The 19,320-nt window shown below is 41.5% G+C and overlaps 1 protein-coding gene across 10 annotated transcripts in view; it reads left to right on the top strand.

Annotated features, from left to right (window-relative positions):
* Positions 1 to 19,320, top strand: part of Rere (arginine-glutamic acid dipeptide repeats) — a 343,378-nt gene that overhangs the window by 80,457 nt on the left and 243,601 nt on the right. For 9 of the 10 annotated variants that reach the window (XM_038333048.1, XM_038333047.1, XM_038333046.1 and 6 more), the window contains exon 1: positions 4,420 to 4,747. The exons of the other annotated variant lie outside the window; for it this stretch is intronic. The gene's annotated coding sequence lies outside the window, so the exon portion shown is untranslated. Of the gene's footprint in view, positions 1 to 4,419; positions 4,748 to 19,320 lie in introns of those variants that run through there. 10 annotated transcript variants of the gene reach the window in all.

The raw sequence follows: 19,320 nt of genomic DNA, 5'->3' as shown, positions 1-19,320 counted from the left end.
TTCTCTCACTCTCTGTTAATGGTATTCAACTTGACAGGGTTGTTTGGAGAAGTGAAGGTTGTTAGGAAACCTGGAGCCAGACATTGTGTGGAATGGAGCTTAGGGCAAAAGGAAGAGGTACCTGAGGCTGCCAGGAAGAGATCCTGTAGGACCCGACAGTCTTTACGGAGATGAGTTTGGGTGAGGCTGGGCGTGCTTGTCATTGCTTCATCCACCCCAGGAAACTGTCTTCACGTGCAAACTGCTGAAAAATGTGTACTCTTGTTATATTAACTTTTATTTCTCTCTGCAGATCCCTTAATTACAAACTTCTATCAAATAAGGTTTAAGGCAAAATCTTTGCTTTAAAGCATGTGGAGATGGGTTTGAAATGGTCTGTAGCCAGTACTGGAAGTTCTTAGTCGGAGAGTCCTTGGACAGATATCCGTGCCAGGGAAAATAGAGGCTTGTTGTTTGTTTGTATAATTTATTTCATTTGCATTGGTGTTTTGCCTACATGTATATGTGAAGGTGTCAGATCTTGAAGTACAGTTTTGTGATATGTCATGTGGGTGGTGGGACTTGAACTCAGGTCTTCTATAAGAACATCAGTGCTCTTAACCACTGAACAATCTTTCTAGCCCTATTTGTTTTAAAGAGAAGAAAAAAAGGGGGGAATTAAGTTCATTGTGTGCCTCTTTTTTTGAGCAGAATTTGTAACACTTTCATGTTCTGTTTACCTTGCTCAATTGGTACATGGTGTCTTCTGGACCTCATTAGCTGTTTGGTTTTTGTTTAGGTTTTTTTTTTTTTTTTTGGATATGGTTTCACTAAGTAGCTCTAACTGGTGTGGAATTCACTATGTAGACTAAGTTTCGTGCCTGTCCCTGCCTCCCTAGTGCTGGAGTTAAAATCATGTGCTACCACACCCAATTCCTCATTAACTCTTCGTTTATTTTTTTGTTTGTTTTTGAGACGATGTTTCTCTGTAGCTTTGGTGCCTGTCCTGGAACTAGCTCTTGTAGAACAGGCTGGCCTCGAACTCAGAGATCTGCCTCCCGAGTGCTGGGATTAAAGGTGTGCACCACCACCGCCTGGCTTCCTCATTAACTCTTAAAAGATCTGTAACTTGCAAGTAGGACACTAGTTGGGTCTCAGAGTTTGTTTAAATCATCTTAGAAACAATGTTTGCATCTTTATAACATAGATAGAAAAATCTTGCCTTCTATTATTAGGCTTCTCCGTCTCTAACATTTTACTCTGTCTATGCACACAAGGTCAGAAGACAACTTGAACGAGTTCTCTTCTGTTTGTTCCAAATATTGAACTTAGGTGGTCAACCTTGGTGTGCAAGTGCTCTTAGCCCCCGAGCTAGCTCATCAGCTCCTTTATTAGACGTTTATGGCTGAGAGAAGATATAATATTTATTCGCATAGAAGCTAGTTATTTGAGATGCTAGTCTACATGTGAAGGGGGCATCTGGAAGATTATTTCAGCTACAGTGGAAGAAGCAGTGCTAGGCTTATGGTAGGAATCCTGATGCCTAGGAAAATGGAAAGACTGGTGTTAAGTGGAAGGTCATGCTTTGGGTGTGGGTGGAGAGGCTATGAAGGAAGAGCTAAATATTTGTCTCATCTAATTCTGTAAAAGGCCAGCAAGATGACTCAGTGAGTTAAGGCCCTTGCCAAACCCTGGGCCCACACAGTGAAGAAAAGAGCCAACTCCTACCAAGCTGTCCTGACCTTCCTATATGTGCATGTGAACCCCTCCCCATGTAATAACAATGTAAAATAACATGTCGTCAAAGCATTTAGAACTGGTGGAAGCTAGTGTGGCATGAGCTCAGAATGTAACTGGTTATTCTTTTGGAGCCTGTCCTGGAACTAGCTTTTGTAGACTAGGCTGGCCTCGAACTCAGAGATCTGGCTGCCTCTGCCTCCCAAGTGCTGGGATTAATAAAGGCGGCCTGGTTATTCTTATTAGTGTTTTCTAACTCACTGTGATCCAGCTTTCTAGACAATGGTCTGTCAGGAAACTTTGTTTCCCTTCATCATACTTGGGGTTAAGCACAGGAATGTCTGCTGTGAACATTGGATTCTTGGGCAGTGACTCTATTTTCTCATTTTGTATATTCTCTGAAAATTTCTTGACACAGAAAAGCTTAATCTCAGTTGTTTGTGTGTTGGTGGGGGATATGAGGAAGAGAGCCTCTATAGGCTCTGCTGTGTGTCTGGATTTAGCTGACTAGAAAATTGGAAGTATGTCTTGAGTCTAGGAGTAGCTTCTGTAGTTAGGCTTTGTGAGTGATTGATCTCTCCGACATGTATGGAGCAATCTCAGAGCCACTTAGTTAGGAAGCAGATTTTCAGACCTCAGGATGGTCTCACTGAGGAATGGTGTTTAGGAGAGCTGACAGAGGTAGATTTACACTGCAGAGGCCTCCAGTTTGTAGGGTCGCCGTGCAGGGTGGCAGAGGCATAGTGCTTCCTCAGCTCTCAGGGCAATTCAGTTTCTTGTTGCAGGATTTTCCCTTTAAAAGAAGATGGTCCTTTTTTTTTTTTTTTTGTACTTTCTTTCTTTTTTCCTCAGGATGTTTTTTAAATATTTATTTATTTATTTGTTATGTATACGATATTCTGTCTGCGTGTATGTCTGCAGGCCAGAAGAGGTCAGTCACCAGACCTCATTACAGATGGTTGTGAGCCACCATGTGGTTGCCGGGAATTGAACTCAGGACCTTTGGAAGAGCAGGCAATGCTCTTCACCACTGAGCCATCTCTCCAGCCCCTCCTCAGGATGTTTTTACAATTTATTTTTATTTTTTATTCATTGATGTTTTTTCTGCATGTATGTCTGTATAAAGGTGTTGGATCACTTTGAATGGTAGTTACAGATAGTTGGGAGCTGTAATGTGGGTGTGATCCACTGGAAGAGCAGTCAGTGCTCTCAACCCCTGATCCATCTTTCCAGCCCCCCCTAAAAATTTTAGCCTTTATTTTTATTTTATGTGTATGGGTGTTTTGCCTGTATGTATGTCTGTGCAACCTTTGCATGTAGTGGTCGCAGAGGACAGAAGGTGTCAGGTCTGCTGGGACTGGAGTTACAGTCAGGTAGAAGCTGCCATGTGGGTGCTGGGAATCAAATTTGGGTCCTCTGTAAGAAGAATCAGTTCTCTTAACTGCTGAGCTATTTCTTCAGCCCCAAATATGGTCTTTTAATATATTCGTCAGCTTAACAGTTTGTTCCAAAAAACAGGGCCCATGGGTTCTACCATAACCTTCCTTTCCTTTAGATGTTTCGAAGAAAAATAATCACTTTAATTTTCTCCAGATTTCTCTGCCTAAGAAGATACCCAGTAAATCAGTTTACTTTACCTTCCAAGTCTAATTAACATGTATAAAACCAACTGAGGAAACTTGCCTGCAGGTGAAAGGTACTCTTGTCTAGGCACAGAAAGCAATCATGTAATTGTTGAGCCTGCAGCGTGAGCCAGTACCATGTTTAGTATATTACATTCATACTCTCTCAGGAGTTCTTAAAAATTTCTAGAATGTTTTTATTAAAAAAACCAATTTTTGCTGCTACTACTACTACTACTAAGAAATGCATGATATAAAGTTTCATTTTAATAAAATTTAGTAAGTTGATATATTTTGACCATACTTCATTGGGAGGTGGGGAAGAAACCAATTTGAAATTACTAGTTGATATTTCTCTTCAGATAAACTGACAGATTGAGTTAATGATGTAGTATCTAGCTGATGGGTTAACGTTTGTTTAAAGCCACACGACAAAGGATGTGTATTTTATTCGCCTTATTAGGTGGATTTTATTTAAAATAGCTTAAGCTACATCTTGTATGACAGATGGATCTTTATTTTCTTCTGGAGCTGGTTGGGAGAGATTTAATCAAGTCACTTAGAGAAATTCTTAAATTATAAGGAAAATTGGGGTAAGAAATGTTTTACACCAAACCCTGATGCTCCCCTGTCGTCTTAGGTTTTCTGTGGTCCTCGGTTGTGTCTCTGTGTTTGTTAGACGTCAGAGGCGGCTTAGCATTAGTATTCCTGGCTGAAGCAGAGGCAGCTAGCTCTAGGATGTGTGAACTGCTGATCACAGTCAGGGATGCCCTGCCTCTGTAATATCTTGCTTGCAGATGTATTTTCTAGCTGACCACGCTATTAAGAGCTGCCATCAATCACGCAGCCTCGCAGTTCCTGCTGGTGGGAACGGTGGTGGGAGGATTCGGGGGATGAAGGTGGTGGGTCAAAGAAGAAGATACAGTTGTGGCAGGCTTTGTGTGTGCTAGCCCCTTGGTGGCGGCCTGGGCGCCCGTTGAGCCGGCCTTGTTCCAGCCCGGGTTTTGCTGGCCGCCGCCGCGGGCAGGCTGTTCTTTCTCTTTAGTCTGGGTCACAGGCACGTGGCAGTGCTGGCCGGGCCGCTGGGGCTGAAGGAGTTCGAGCGAGCGCTGTGGCGGTGGGCCCAGTGCATCCCCAGCCAAGGGCCGGCTGCTGCAGCCGGGACCCACCCACACGGCCGGCGCCCGGCCTCCTTTTGTTTGGAGGTGCAATTCACCGCCCAGCCCTACCCCGCTCCGCCCGCCCAGCCCTTGCCCTGGAGTTTGCCGGCCCCAGCGGCCCCAGGAGGAGGACTGGCCCCTCCGGGCAGGGAAGTGGCCAGCGGCCTTGAGCTGTGAGGGGGATGCAGGTCTCGGGCTTGGAAGTTGGACAAGTGGTGTTTGGGCTTCTGGAGATAGATGGGTGAACTGGTGAGTGTTAGGAATGGGGAGTTGGTATTTGAAGTGTCCCATTACAGTCCAGTTGGAATTGTTTCTTAATGTTATGATAGTTCGCAGCGTTGGAAATTTTAATTAAACAGAATAAGAAACATTTGGGGGATCGAAAGGACAATTTTACAATAATTTGTTGGGTATGTTTGTGTTTTCCTTGTGAAAGTAATGCTTGTTTAAAGATGAGCAGCATATAATGCAAAAGTAGCCAGCCGTTTGATCTGAAACTTACTGCTTACTGGGGAGTACATTTAAGTCGACAAATAAAATGGATTTGGTAATAAAAGGAATGCTGATCACCTTTGATTTGACTCTTGGCCAAATAGCTGAAGTACAGGGTTAATCTTGACAATGATTACATTTAGCTTAAATTGTCCTGTGTGTGTATGTGGGGTGCAGGTGAGTGTGTGGGTGTGTGGTGGTGGTGGTGGTTTTCCCACTACATTGCCCTCGTTTATTCAGATACCCTCTGCTCTGAGACCTGTTTAACCACTTTCTGTTTGCTGAGAAAGAAATTGCCTATAACCAGCTACTTTGTCTTACTCTTAGCCTTTAAGAGTTCCTGGCACACATGTGCCATGACTCTGTGGGGGCATTATTTGGATGAAGGCCTCTCAGCCATATGACCAATCTTAAGAAATGGTATAAACGGAGTAAATGAGATTACGTTTTCCCTTTGAAATTGTGCTCCTGTATGCTTTCAGGATTGAGACATTTGAGGAAAAGCTATGGACAGAGTTGACAAAGACTTTCAACTCTGCCCAAGTGTGGTACTGAGTTCTTGTTCTCCAGATTTAAAGTAGACATGATTGAAAACCTTCCTCACACATGGGAACAATATCCTATCCATTCTGTGGGCAATTACTTCCAGAAGCACAGCCAGCTCTCATTTTTAAGTGTGTGTAGACTCAGGCTGAAAAAGACGGTTGTCTTCCTGGATGTTTACATTGCCTAGGAAAATAACAGGAGGCAGGTGTGCAGATGCCTAACAGCCTCCACAGTAGTGCAGGGCTTAGTTAGGGCTGGGTTTGTTTTTTGCCAACTCTGTAATTTAGTAGTGTTGAAACTATTTTGTAAAGATCTCTGGGGCCAGTAGATGATGCTTTTCAGTCCACAGTCTTTGAGTGCTCATTGTGCTCTGGCAGGCGCTCGTGCTTGGCAGGCTGCTCTTGAAATGTTATTTGATCTCCTTGCATGATAAAATTGACTAAGATTACACTTTTCCCCTCCCCTTGGCTTTTGAAAGTAATGCATCAATGAGACTCGTTCAATAACATATTTAAAGACTTAACCCACATTCATTCACCCTAAGGTTTCCAGAAAAAGGCTTTTTAGATTTTTGCCTTGTTCTGTGGTTTTGCATTTATGAATTGAGGCGAGAGCTGATGTAATGTGGTTCTTCCTTTGTGTACTGTTTTTATAGTCCACAGAACATGCTGCAGTCTGTATGGCTGTGATAATTTCTGAAATGCTTGAGTAGGAGGGAGTGGTGTGTGTGTGTGTGTGTGTGTGTGTGTGTGTGTGTGTGAGAGAGAGAGAGAGAGAGAGAGAGAGAGAGAGAGAGAGAGAGAGAGACCATTTAGGCATCTTTAGCTATGTACTGATTTATTTTCTACATTGTAGGCAGGACAGGGGAGAGTGGCTGTGATCCATGGTGAACCATGACAACATGCTAGTTCTGAATTGCCTGTGCGCTGTGCAGACCAGTTTTTCATTTGCGACTGTGTATAGGTTAGGGTTAGGGCAGACAGCACTGGCTGTTTCTGTAGGGTAGTTTTACCTTATATTAGAGGTTTTGTAAATTTGCCTATTTCTTAGTCCCTTGTCATTGCCACTCTGTTTTGATTTTCAGCAAATGATATAACAAACCCAGCTTTTGTTTATTCATTTAATAGTATACTGGTAAGAAGTTTATTTTTTGTTTTGAGGAAACTGGTAAACCACATAACATTAATGTGTATTATATTTATCTTGACTTTCCAAGGCCAAAGGGTCTTTGCTTGCTATTGTGTAGTCTAAGAAATCAGTGGAAACATGATTTTATTATAGGAAGCCACTTTATTGTTTAAAAAAGAGGGAGGAAGGGAGTCTTTGTTCTTTAGTCTAGGGTTAGTTTGTGGAACTCAAACAAATGTCACTATCACTGGCATTGACTAGAGTGTTCCTCTTTGTCTTTATCTCCTCTCTCAATGTCCCAAAGCACTGAGAAGAGACTTTGACCAGTGCTTTGGCCTGGGATGGATGATCGATAGAAGGGTTGAAAACGTTCCTGTTGAGGGGTGTGTGCTCACTGACATGCATGTAGACTTGTGTTACTGCTGCCGAGTTACTAGAAACTATTTACTCAAGATTGAACGTTGAATAGAAATAAATCTTTGGCTGTAGGCCTGTGACAGAGTCAGGCTCTGAAGACCGAGGAACAGATTGTAGTTAGACTGGTCCTCCTTTCCTGCCCATGGTGACAAGAGAGGACTGTGCAGCATGGTTATCACTGATGTGGGCTTCTGAAACTGTCCCTAGAACAGTGGCCACAGAGCTAAACCTGGTAGGTGTGTGTTGACAGAGTGAGTGTGGGGTCTTCTTCCTGGTGGAGTGCTGTTGGGACTGATGTGGTCAGGCGGAAAAGATGGTCTCAGGTAGACTTCCTTTTTAAGTGATCTGAGAAGTGGATTCTTAGAATAACTCAGGATGAGGAACTACAGTGACTTTCCAGAAAATCTTATAATGTATCTGATTAAGAATATTGAAAGATTTATGTTGAGAGCAAGATACTGCTGCATTAAGATGGAAAGTGAGTAAAGGTGTGTCGTCCTATATCCAGGCTGAACAGAAAGAGCATTTCACAAGTTCTTCTGTTAGCTGCTTGTTATTGCTGACACAAGGCCTTTGACTCTAAACATTAAAGGTGAGTAGAGCCTTAGGCTTGTCCTTTAAAGAGCAATATCTATGATGTAGGTGACAGACACATATTTGTAATGAAAAGCGTTCAAAACAGTAATGCTGACATTTAATTATCAGGAACCTCAACAGACTTACTCAGTTCCAGTGTGGGAACAGTGAGTCTACCTAAAGGGTGTGTATTGTATCTTGGTCTGCTTCTGTTGCTACAGATACCACAGATTGAATCATTTGCTTACTTTTTTAAAAATTTAATGTATATAGGTGTTTTGCCCAAATGTGTCTGTACACTACATGTGTGCTTAGTGTGTACAAAGGCCAGAAGAGGATATTGGATCATCTGGTACTGGAGTTACAGATAGGGGCCACTGTGTGGGTGTTGGAAATTGAACCAGCTCCTTTGGAATAGGAGCCAGTGCTCTTAATCAATGATCCCTTACTCCAGCTCCAGCTTATTTTTTACTTTTTATTTTTTTTTTTTTTGGTTTTTTGAGATGGGATTTCTCTGTGTAGGCCCAGCTGTCCTGGAGCTCACTCTGTAGATCTGGCTTGCCTGGAACTCAGAAAGCCACCTGCCTGATGTGGGATTCCCCTCTGTATGCTGTGAATATGTTTTATTGCCTTTGGTTAATGAATAAAGCTGTTTCGGCCAATGACTTAGCAGAGCAGAGCCAGGCAGGAAATCCGAACAGAGATATAGAGAGCAGGTGATGTCAAAGAGATGCCATGTAGCTGCCAACGGAGACAGATGCTGGGTGGAACCTTACCAGTAGGCTACAGCCTCGTGACAATACATAGATTAATAGAAATGGGTTCATTGAAGATGTAAGAACTAGCAAGGAATATGACTAAGCTATTGGCCAAATAGTAATGTAATTAATATAATTTCTGTGTGATTATTCTGATCTGGGCAGCTGGGAAATGAACGAGCAGTCTCTGCCTACACCTACCTCTGCCTCTGGAGTACTGGGATTAAAGGTGTGGGCCACCACCACCTGGCCCAAATATATTTTTTAGTTAATTATTACTAGTTTTGAACCAAAGTCTTATGAAGTGCAGTCTGGCTCAGAATTTCTGATCTTTCTCCACCTCTAAGGGCTAGCATTATATTGTGTGTGCCATGGTGCCTGACTTATGCTGGGTAATTTAGAACAATTAGAAGTTTATTTGGCTCATGATCCTGATAACAACCTTTTTCTGTAGCTGAAGGCCAAAGGGCTAAGAAACAAATGTGAGTGAGCAGGAGTGGGGTGACTTTCAGGACACTCCTCTGTTTTACATCAGTCCATTCATGCATAACTCAGCTACTTCCTTCCTGCTAGACCCTTCCAGCACTGTAGCATTGGGGAGTACAGTATTCAAACTGTAGTGCTCTATGGAAGTGCTCAGGGTAAACCTGGCTCTTATTGCTCAGTGCAGCGAGGACTAATTATGTACTGGCAGTCCACAAGTCCCTGTCTTCACCACTTACACTCCAGTGGAAGAAGAAGAAAAGAGAGTATAGTATACTGACTCACTGACTGGTGATGGTGACTTATACTTGTAATTTCAGTATTTGGGAGAGGGAGAAAGGAGGCTTCTGAGTAGTTTGAGGCAAACCTGAGCTATATAGTGAGATCCAGGCTAGAGTCAGCAAAAACAACAACAAATTCCAGGCTAGAGTTAAAAAAAAGTCAGTGAGCAAACAGTAACAAAAAAAAAAAAAGTTAACCCATGGGCATGCCAGTGTTCTGTTTTGAAATATAACACAAGGTAAATATTACGTAAATGATCTGCCTTTCCTTGTTTGATAAAAGGCATTTCTCATGTCAGTCGGAGGATTTATTAGCCACTGCTGACACACTTTGACTCATCTCTTGAATAAAGAAGGAAAAAAACCCAATCACCCTAAAATACCTTAAGTAAATGTAATGATTTGTCAGCTCTAAGCATCTGGTATTAGAAAGGGAAAGTTTGAGCCATGGCCTGTCTAGGCAAGGAAGAGTGCAGTTGTCTAAATCATTAGAACTCTCAAGATGGTGTGAAGACCCAAGTTCAAGCCTCAGTACCTACATAAAAGCTGAGTGCATGTCCATAACCCTGGCACTGGGACATCGGATGCAGGAAGGGGCTTGCCCACCACCCAGTCTAACTAAATCCTTGAGAATTGCAGGATCATTAAGAGAGATCCTAACAAAAGAAAGAGAGAGACATATACACAGAGACAGACAGACAGAGAGAAAGAGAAAAGTGGAGAGTGATCGAGGAAAATACCCCAACATCAACCTTTGACCTCCATAGTGCATGTACACATGCACATAACAGATGTGCACATTCCTTCTCTATTGTAGTATAAGAGCTGGGGATATAGTTCTGTGATTGAGTACATACATATATAGAGAGGGAAGGGAAGGGAAAGGGGGGAAATTAAGATGGTGTTTTTTTCCTATGTGGATAAACAGTAACTGTTTAACTTCATGCAGTATGATCCCAGCAACACAGCAGTGTTTACTCAGCAGAGATAAAGAGGCCAGAAATCAGTACAGCAGAAGTGCTTGTTTCCTTTCTCTAGACAATAGGGTTGTAGATAATTCCATTTTTTTTATGTTGTTCCTTCTTCCCATGAATTCTTTAGTCATGGTAGGTATAAGACAGATCTAGTTCAAAACCAGGAAGTGGAGGCATCAAGAGGTTGAAAAATTTGGCTAGGATTCTAAGCCCAATCCTCATCTCCTGTCCTTTTTTTTTTTTTTTTTTTTAAAGTTAACATTTATTTTATTAATCAATTAGTTTTATTTAGTGTGTGTTTGTTTATTCATCGACACATGTGGTGGTCAGAGGACAATTTAGGGAAATTAGTTTCAGCCTTCCACTGTGTAATTCCTGAGGATCGAACTGAGACTTCCAGTCTTGACTGCAAGCACTCTGAGCTGCTGAGCTGTCTCCATGGTGCCCCATTTCTCTGCTCAGTCGGTTCAGGCCGATGTTGATGTGCACTCTGATAGCAGCATGTTTGTAGTTGTGCCAATGTGGAGAGGGCTTAAGAGATAGATCTAGTTCTCCAGCCATTCCTTCCTTTCTCTTTGTGTGCAGGTATGAAATTGTCGGTTCCTGATGTTGTTTCATTGAAACTTCTATTGATGAGACACTTAGGCATATTAGGTTTCCATGAAGGTATCTAATGTTAGAGAAAAATCAGGTAACATATGCATAAAATATTTATTTAAAGCATTCCTGCCGGGCAGTGCTGACACACACCTTTAATCCCAGCACTTGGGAGGCAGAGACAGGTTGGGTCTTTGTGAGTTTGAGGCCAGCCTGGTCTACAAGAGCTAGTTCCAGGACAGGCTCCAAAGCTACAGAGAAACCCTGTCTTGAAAAACCAAACCAATCAATCCATCAGTCAACCAACCAACCAACCAACCAACCAACCAACCAACCAACCAACCAACCCTCCAGGTAGAATGAAGATGAATAGTTTTTACAATTCCTTTAAAAAATTTTCATATGTACCTATGTGTGTGCACGCGCATGGGTGTGTATATGTGTTGCATATGTCACAGAGCATGTGTGGAGGTCAGAGAACAACTTTCAGAAGTTCTTTCTACACTGGGTTTGAGAGATGGAACTCAGGTCATTAGGCTTAGTGGCAGGGCACCTTTATCTGCTGAGCCATCTTGCTGGCCCTCATCCCCATTCTTTTTCAACTTGATGCTTGTAGTTAATAAAGTAAAGGATACCTAGTGAGGAATGTGTAGAAGTGAGAGGTTTGGCATTGGAGGAGGATACTGCTTCCCTCTTAGCATTAGAAGGTCGTGTAGGCTAGAAGTCAGCTGTGTTTGGGTTTGGTGGGTAAAATGAAGCAGTCATTTTAATTTTAAAATTAGTTGTAGGTTTTGTGTGGATATTTTAAAGAATGTGGGTATGTTTAGGATATCTTTATGTGAAAGTAAAGCATTCATGCCATTAACATTTGAACTAATTGCTCATTCCTCAGCAAACAGATCTGTTTCTTATGTTCTGTTTTTTCAAAGCCAGTGAGCTCCTAAAGCTCTGGTTTTTAAAGGGGACGGTTTTATGTGTGACTGCTGAACTTCAGAAGAACAGAATAGAGCACACGCCCACTGTGCATTTGAGACATTGCTCAAGTCAAGCCCCCGGTGTGTGCTGCTCTGTTCACAGAGTCCACCAGATTTTCTATTAATAATTTAAAAATAGATGGGTGGAAACACGTCTCTGCTGGGCTTGATCAGCAGCAGCAGCAGCAGTGAAATATGTGCCTTTGAATAAAATAACAATTGAAATTATGCCCTCTAGAATGGCCTTCAGGAGTCCTCAGACTGATTTATGTGCAGAAAGAATGCAATAGTTTCTCTTCCTGTTGCTGTGATAAAATTCTTGGTCAAAATAATTTAAGGAAGAGAGGGTTTATTTTGGTTCACAGTTCCAGGTCCGTCATGGTGGTGAAGTCAGGGTAGCAGAAACCCAAGGTGGTCCTATAGTTTTGTTATTTTTGTCTTTCTCTCTCTCTCTCTCTCTCTCTCTCTCTCTCTCTCTCTCTCTTTCATTTTTTCCTATTGTGAAGATTTAATAGAAGTATTTTGGGTGAGGCTCAAATTACAAAATATCTTTTTATTGCATATATTACTTAAAGCTTAGTAAATAGAAAAGTTTAGAGCCTGGTGTGGTGGTGTACAACTTTAGATACTAGTATTTGGGAGGCAGAGACAGGCAAATCTCTGTGTGTGGTTTAAGGTCATCCTGGTTTAGCCTGGACTAGCAATAAATCAATGGAGGAAAATGAAAGAATAGACCCAGTTTGACCTCAAAATGGTAAGAGCAAACCTTGCTTGATCTGAGAGGTTGGTGTCTTCATTCAAGGGCATGGAAGAATGTGTCCTGTGCTCCAGAATCATGAGGGGAGATGATGGCTTCACCAGGTCCAGAAACTGTTCTTCTGAACTGTAGGGTGGTAAATACATCAGGTTCTGTTTCTGTGACCTCAGGACTTCAGGGAGTGTCATGGGTGGTTGGCTGCTTTCTGGAATTCCATGGGTGGCAGCTTTCTTGAAGCCTTGGGGCCTGCCTGCTTTTGACTCTGATTTTGGGGTGCTATATTTTCTTTAGTAAGATTCTGTCTCAAAAACAAAAAATAATAAAATTAATAGTTTATACAATCTAAATGTAAAATAGAAAAGGTAGTTTCAGATGTTGTGCAGGAATTTTATTTTATTAATTGACTGTCATGGCTATTTTACTGTTGTGACACTGTGACCAAGGCAATTTACAAAAGAAAGTTTGTTCTGGGATTACCATTTCAGAGAGTTAAGAGTTCATTACAGGCAAGCAGAGTAGCAGACAAGTAGCAGGATTCACATCTCTAACCTCAAGCATTAAGTGGAGAGTAAGACTTTGAAATGGTGCTAGTTTTTAAGCTCTCAAAACCTGCCCTCCAGTGGCACACCTCCTCCTGGAAGGCTACATCTCTTAATTCTCCATCAACAGTGCCACCAAGTAGGAACAAGACTAGAGGGACAGCTTAAATGCTTAAATTCAAATCACCACATCAAAACAACACCGTCCCCCTTTCTGGGGATGGGACACAGGGTGTTTAAGGAATTTTAAATATGTGGGTACTGGATTTAGTGCTGCATTCCTTTAATTCCAGCAGTAGTCAAATAAGAGGCAAGTCGAACTTGTTAGAGGCCAGCCTGTTTGTTCTACTCACTGATACCCTGTGTGTGTGTATTTGGATTGAGGATTTATTAAATATGTAGTTAATGACATCCCCTTTTTAAAAGAGAAAGATATTTAATTATCAGGGAAATTACATAAGAATATTTACTTCAAGTGAATATTCTTTTTTGGTGTGGCAGAGTTGGGGATTGGAATTAGGACCTCTTTGATGAGAGGCAAACACTCTGTCCATGAGCTACATCCTTGGCCTATGATGTGATTGCCTGTCTGCCTGGTCACTTTTCTTTCCTAGACTGTGCCATGTCCATGGAGTCCACATGCTATGCCCACATTCAGTACATTCAGCAATAAAATGTTTGCCCTTCCTAGAATCGTTGGTTTAGGGTATAGATTTAAAGAATTACATCATTTTCCCTCCCTCCCTCCGTTTTCTTTTTGGGGCAAGGTCTCCTATAGTCTGAGCTGGTCCAGCACTGGCTGTGTTGTTGAGGATTGCCTTGAACTCACTCTGCTTCTGTCTGCTGAGTTTTCCGAGTTCAGAGCTTTGTCAGGCTTTGCTTATTTAAAGCATTTTGGCTCTGTACTGTCATGTAATGTAATGTTAAATGCTGGTATTTGTCACTATCAGCATTTAACATTACCTTCTCTATGTTCTGTTAGTTCTCAGAGCCATGGCTTCTTTATTTCTGCTTTTATGTGCTTGCTTTTTTTGAGGCAGGGTCTTGCTGTGTAGTCCTGGCTGGCCTGGAACTATCTATGAAGACCAAGCTGTCTTTAAACATGTGATCCCTCTGACTGTACCTTCCTAACAGTAGATTATAGGCTGTGCCCAGCATTACTTTTGCATGTGTGCTCTCGTTCATTTTTCCTCCCTCTCTGTCTGCTTCTCCCCATTTCCCTCCCCTCCTCCTCGCCCTCACCCTGGATGACCTAAGTTCTTTCTCCAGAAGCACATGGTGGAAAGGAGAGGACAGGCTTCACAGATTATCTGACTCCATGTGTGCATGCACATGTACAGACATAAACACAAACAGAAATGTAATAAGAAAAATAAAAGAAGATGAAATCCAGGTCCAGAGAGGTACATTGATTGGATTTCCCAAATGTATCATTTATCATTTGAAAATGGCTAAACTCCTGTAGGTGTGCTTTCTGACTTTTCTACTCCTTGGTCCTTCCATGGATGACTCTATATTTGTCAGTCTTCTAATTTCTGTGCCCAGAGGAACACAGCATTTATTTTTTAGCCATTGTAACTGCCCTCCTATTCAGGGTGGAGATATCTTTGGTGGCTTACATTCCACATGGAGAGGACCCTTTAGTGATGGAGATACTGGATTTATTGTTCTTGGAAAAGATAAGAACTGAACCTCTTTGATCTGATAGTTAGATTTGAAATGTAAAAATTCCTGAGGCATTATAATTGCCAGAAATGTGATATTTGAATTAGACTCCAGACGCTTGATCATTTTATTTTGGCTCAGGTGTTCAGTATTGCTGATGAGTGGTGGGATGTAGGGATGTTTGTGTTGTTACACGGTTGTTGTTCATTTAGTCAAGGTGATTTAAAGACATTTTCTCAAATGGATAAAACAGGAACATTAGAAGATAGAAAATTTAAATAGTTATAGAGGAGGAAAAAAAATCCTACAACCAAAAACAAAACCCCTGGTAACCAATCTTGATTTTGCTGTTCATTCTGAGAGAATTTGGGTCTCTCCACAGTTTGTCAGCCACCAGGACATGCTACATTTGCTCTTTCCATTGAAACTTTAACAAAGTAACCAGGAACTAGATTTTATTTGTGATCATAAAAGTTATTCCTTTGAGATTTAAAGCTTAACTTTTTTCTTTCATAAGATTTATTGGGAATTAAATTCCCACATCAGGCAATTAATTTTTTTAAAAACCATACAGTAATGAATGTGTTTATAAAGCATAGCCACGGAGTTGTATAATTATTATCACAGCGTAGTTAAGATTAGTTTTTTTTTTTTTTTGGTGTTTTTTTTTTTCGTTTGTTTTTTTGTTTTTTTGTTTTTTTGGTTTTTTTTTGAGACAGGGTTTTTCGATGTATCTCTGGCCCTCCTGGAACCCTGTAGACCAGGCTGGACTCCAAACAGAGATCCACCTTCCTCTGCTAAGATTAAAGATGTGTGCCATTACGTCCTTTTTTTTTTTTTTTTTTTTTTTTTTTGGTTTGTTTTGTTAAGACAGGGTTTCTCTGTAGCTTTGGAGTCTGTCCTGGAACTAGCTCTTGTACACCAGGTTGGCCTCGAACTCACAGAGATCAGCCTGCCTCTGCCTCCTGAGTGCTGGGATTAAACGTATGTGTCACCACCACCTAGCCTAAGAATAGATTTTTATACAGTACATATTGGTAATGTATTGAATATGCCTACAAAATCCTAAATGTATCACTTGTACTTCTGTATGAACCATCACTAAATTTATGCTTCAGTACTGTAGCCTGTAACTGGCTTAACACATGTACACCCAACTTTTTTTTTTTCTTTTTTACTATGGTCTGACACAAGGGAGTCAACTATACCCTCAGCTTTTAAGATATGATCAATCAATTATGAGTAACATATGGAAATAGGATATACTCTTGATTAGTTTATTATCTGGGGAAACTGCGGCTTTCCCCAAACTTTGACTTCACATGTGGTGGATTGCAAAATTCTTAATAGAGGCAATCAGCTTTTATGTCTCAGAAGAGCTTCTCCTTCTCACCTGCCTCCCTTGCTGTAGGCTATCCTTCAGCCAGGAGCCTTCAAGTTACCCGCTCACTTGGGTGTGGCTTTTTATACTATTTATGCCAATGCAGCCCGTATCTTTTCCGGCTGTGGGATTCTGTTGCTGTTCTTTGTTCCAGCAGAGGATATTGATTTGTGAGTCTACCCCTAAATAAGTAGCCCTCTATTATTCTCAATTCTGAGCTGGTGTGGGATTTCTTTTAAGTGTCCTTCTTCATCTGGTGCCCAATGTGGTACACAAACCCATGGCCCTGATATTAAGAGTCTCATGCTTTACCCACTGAGCTAGACGGGAGTGTCTTTCTTTGCCTCCCTGATCCCCAATCCTTGTACTTTTTTTTTTTTAAACAGTGTTTCTCTGTGTGGCCTTGGTTGTCTTAGAACTTGCTCTGTAGATCAGGCTGGCCTAGACCTCAGAGATCCACCTGCCTTTGTGCTACCCCTTCCCCACTGGGGAGGGTAACGGTGTGGGTCACCACCTCTCTTCAGTTCCTTACTTGTTCTTTTGAGATAGTCTCCTAAATCCATATTGTTCTGGACCTTGCTTGTAGCCAAGAGTGATTTTGAATACTTGATCCTCTTGCCTTCACCTCCCAAGTGGTTAGATTAAATAAAATTGTTAGTGTCGGTGCCCTGCTGATTTATAAAATTCAAGGGGGGGGGCGCTGGAGAGATGGCTCAGCGGTTAAGAGCATTGCCTGCTCTTCCAAAGGTCCTGAGTTCAATTCCCAGCAACCACATGGTGGCTCACAAGCATCTGTAATGAGGTCTGGCGCCCTCTTCTGGCCTGCAGGCATACATACAGACAGAATATTGTATACATAATAAATAAATAAATAAATATTAAAAAAAATAAAATTCAAGGGGTTCTGAGTGTGAGTCAGTGTGATGGTATCTTCTAGCCTGCACATTCAAGAAACTTAAACAGGTCAGTCAAAATTGGAGGCTGCCCATAGCTGTATAAGAAATTTTAACTGCATGGAGAGGTGGCTCAACAGTGATTAATATCACTTGTTGTTCTTGCACAGGACCTGGTTTGGTTCCCAGCACTCTCTTGATGACTCACAACCATACTTAACTCCAGTTTGAAGAGATCTGATTTCCCTAGGCATTAAGCATGCACATGGTACACATATGAACATGCATGAAAAACACTAGTATACTTACAAAACAGTGTATTTGAAAAGAAACTGGAGAGATGGCTCAGAGGTTAAGAGCTCTTCAAGAAGTCCTGAGTTCAATCACATGGTGACTCACAACCATGTATAATGAGATATTGTGCCCTCTTCTGGCAAGGAGGCAAACATGCAGACTGGGCACGGTGTACATAATAAAATAAATCTTTTATATATATATATTTAGGGAACCCTCAGAAAGTGAATATAAAAAAATGAAAATTTGAGGCTAGTGTAGGCTTTGTGGCAAGGCTCTGCTTAAAAATATCCCCCTCCCCCCAGCTCATACAACCGAAAACCTCGTTGGGTGTGGTACACCATGCTTGTAATTCTAGCACCACAAGAGGTTTAAAGACAGGGTTTCCTATATAACCTGTGCTTGCCTACAGTTCATCAAATAGAGCAGGCTAGCTAGGAATTTGTGATGCACTTCCTGTCTCACCTTCTTGAGTGGTGGGATTATAAGTGTGTGGACACCATACTTGACCTGAAGGTTCCATTTTGTGCCATGATTCTTGTTGTTTTTTTGTTTTGTTTGTTTATTCCCTCCAAATTTCTTGCTGAAATATTTTTAAGTTCCTTTTGCTTTTGGTATGGTATCATAACATACCAAAGCTTGATACCTAAGCTTGTCTGTTTCTTGCTTTTTCATTGATTCCATCATGTGCAAGTAAGTCTTTTTTTGTGCAGTGGAGTTGTTGAGAGGGTCTGTTGTAGCTGGTGCTGACTTTACAGCCCTGCTCTTTCTACCTCCATCACAATCCACCCTGTATGTTCCCCATGCCGGGTCTTCCCTGCTGGGCTTTTGAGGTGGCATTCGTTCCACAGCCTGGTTTTGAAATCCCAAGGAAGGGTGACCATGATTCTGGATCATCCTGCCTCCAACTTCTAAGATCCTACCTTGCCCAGCAGAGAGTCACTGTTCCTAAGCAATTATTACAGCCCTTCAATTCTGTGCAGAGTTGTTAGGGGATTAGTTGAGTTATACAGTTTTGTCACCCGCACACCTGAAGTCTAAATTAGTGGACATTTCAATCTTGAACTAGGAAAACATTTGTAAAATGATAGTGATTGCCGTCATTTTCTCTGTAGAACTCAATTAGCTTGGTTATTAAGTTGATACAAGGACAGTTTTTTATAGTCACTTAGAAGAGAAACTGATTGTGTATGTAGGTTGAGCACCTCCAAATGCTGTGCTTGTTAGCACAATTCATATTGAATTGAGAAGAACTTATTCTGTCATAGTCCATAAATTACTAGTCAAGAAATTATGAGGAACATATCGACTGGCCAGGTACACACTGCCTGTACTCTAAGTAAGGAAAGGAGCAAGTCCTTGCCACACAGACTTTAATCTCAAGTTATGACAGAGCTTCTGTTCAGGGCAAAGCCTGTGGTTAACAAAGGTGGAAATTCCTGTCTGTCAGTGTGGGCTGCTGGCAGCATAGCTGCATGTGATGAAATCTGCCATCTTAGTGGAGCTTTCAGGGTCATGGTGAAGCAAGAGCCTGCGGAGATCTGATCTGCTGTAGAGAAGATTGCATTTAAACCTAAACCAAGTTGAACTATTGTGGTTGCCCTAATCTTCCAATATGGATGAGCATTCGTTCTCCTCCATTCTGGTCCTGTTTCCCTGATGGTGGCCTACAGTAGAACTCCAATCCAAGATAGTCTTCTGTCTTTGGACTGAGACTTGTGAATGTCCAGGGACAGTGCAGCTGACAGTGTGGTTCAGTGATACAGCCTGTGGCCTAGGTGTGAGATCTTGTCAATCTTTAACAAAAACCGTATCACACATACACAGCATGCAAAAATAAAAGCTATAGTAGTTATTTGTGTTGACTGTCTTTTAAAAAATCTCTATGTGTGCTGTTAGAGTATTTAAAAATATCATTTGATTATTTTGATTTAGTAAAAGGGCTATGGTTTATAGACTGGTTACCCTTATAATTTTAAAAGCATATTTTGATCTGTGACCAAATTTAGGCATGAATTTTAGGTTTCACCTTACATTTTGTATATATAGGGGAAATAAAATAATATA

Source organism: Arvicola amphibius, chromosome 6 (genome assembly GCF_903992535.2).
Source record: "Arvicola amphibius chromosome 6, mArvAmp1.2, whole genome shotgun sequence".
In the NCBI taxonomy this organism is placed as follows: Eukaryota; Metazoa; Chordata; class Mammalia; order Rodentia; family Cricetidae; genus Arvicola; species Arvicola amphibius.
The sequence above is the reverse complement of the archived record's forward strand: the minus strand, read 5'-3'. Positions and strand labels throughout refer to the sequence as shown.